The sequence below is a fragment of the Dasypus novemcinctus genome, chromosome 8, assembly GCF_030445035.2.
Source record: "Dasypus novemcinctus isolate mDasNov1 chromosome 8, mDasNov1.1.hap2, whole genome shotgun sequence".
Lineage (NCBI taxonomy): Eukaryota > Metazoa > Chordata > Mammalia > Cingulata > Dasypodidae > Dasypus > Dasypus novemcinctus.
The window spans coordinates 109,195,669-109,197,056 of NC_080680.1; positions in this window are offsets into that span (position 1 = coordinate 109,195,669).

Below are 1,388 nucleotides of genomic sequence, written 5' to 3' on the forward strand. Positions count from 1 at the left end.
CCCACACCTGAGCTCGGGGAGAAAGTGGGCCCGAAGGAGAAGGAAGAGACCAGCGGGGCCGCCCCACTGTGTCTTGCCTCATGGCCCGAGTCCAGGATCACTAGCAGCTGACCTTGGGTGAGGAAGCCTCTCTGATGATGCCTTGGACATTTTCATAGCCTCAAAACTGTAAGCTTTTGCCTAATAAATTCCCATTATAAAAAGCCAACAGAATTCTGGTATGTTGCTCCCAGCACCTTCAGCAAACTAAAACATGGCCCCGGAGGAAAAAGCCAGGAGCCCCCCAGCCACACCGCTGTGCAGCCCACATACTGACCCGATGTTTCCATGTACTCAAAGCTACTAACCCAGACATCTTTGACTTTAAATCAGGCTATGAATTGTTTCCCTTAGGAAGATAAAGTGCATTCTACGTTTGGGAAGAAGGAAAGGGTGTGGCAATCAATGGATAGACTGTGGCTGAAACTATCCACGTGCTCAGTATCATGAAGGCAGACTACATTTCCCAGCCTCCCCTGCAGTTAGGATGGGGCCACATGACAGATTTCTGGCACCTGGAAGAAAGCAGACATGACTTCTAAGCCATTGTTTCCCCAACCTTGCTGGTTACAGCACCCTTAGCACGTTTTTTTCCCACAGTGCCAGAGCCAAAAGAAATACCTAGCACACTGGTTAAAGAGCTAGGGCAGAACAACAAAACAGTAGCTGTTTGTGCTGTGTCTGATAGTTATAGCTGTTTCCCTCAAAAGTTTAAAATTCTGAGAAGCCCCTGAGTTCTTTGCAGTGCCTTGGCACCTAGTTTGGGACCCATGGTTCAAACTGTTTCCAGGTCAGTGCTGAAAAACATTGTATAATGTTCCAGAAGGTCTAACAGCCCAACTGGATGGCTGTCCAGAAAACAAATTATTGCTTTAAACCACTTTGTCAAGTTGTCTGTAGGTAGCATTGCTCACTCTAACTCTGCACTGTCCAACATGGTAGTCAGTAACTTGAGGGTATTGAAAACTTGAAATGTGAAGTGTTACAGTTTTTAAAAAAGATTTATTTCTTCCCACCCCCTTGTTTGCATTTGATGTGTCTGTTGGTTGTGTGCTCATCTCCCTTTTTAGGAGGCATGGAAACTGAACCCAGGACCTCCCATGTGGGAGGGAGGTGCCTAATCACTTGAGTCACCTCCACTCCCTGCTTTGTGTCTCTTGTGTCATCTTATTGCATCAGCTCACTGTGCCAGCCCATTACATCAGCTTGCTGTCTTGCTGGTCTTCTCTAGGAGGCACCATGAACCAAACCCAGGATCTCCCATGTGGTAGGCAGGAGCTCAATTGCTTGAGTCACATCTGCTTCCCAGTGCCACATTTTAAAATTTAAAAAAATGAGGCAGAGTAAAA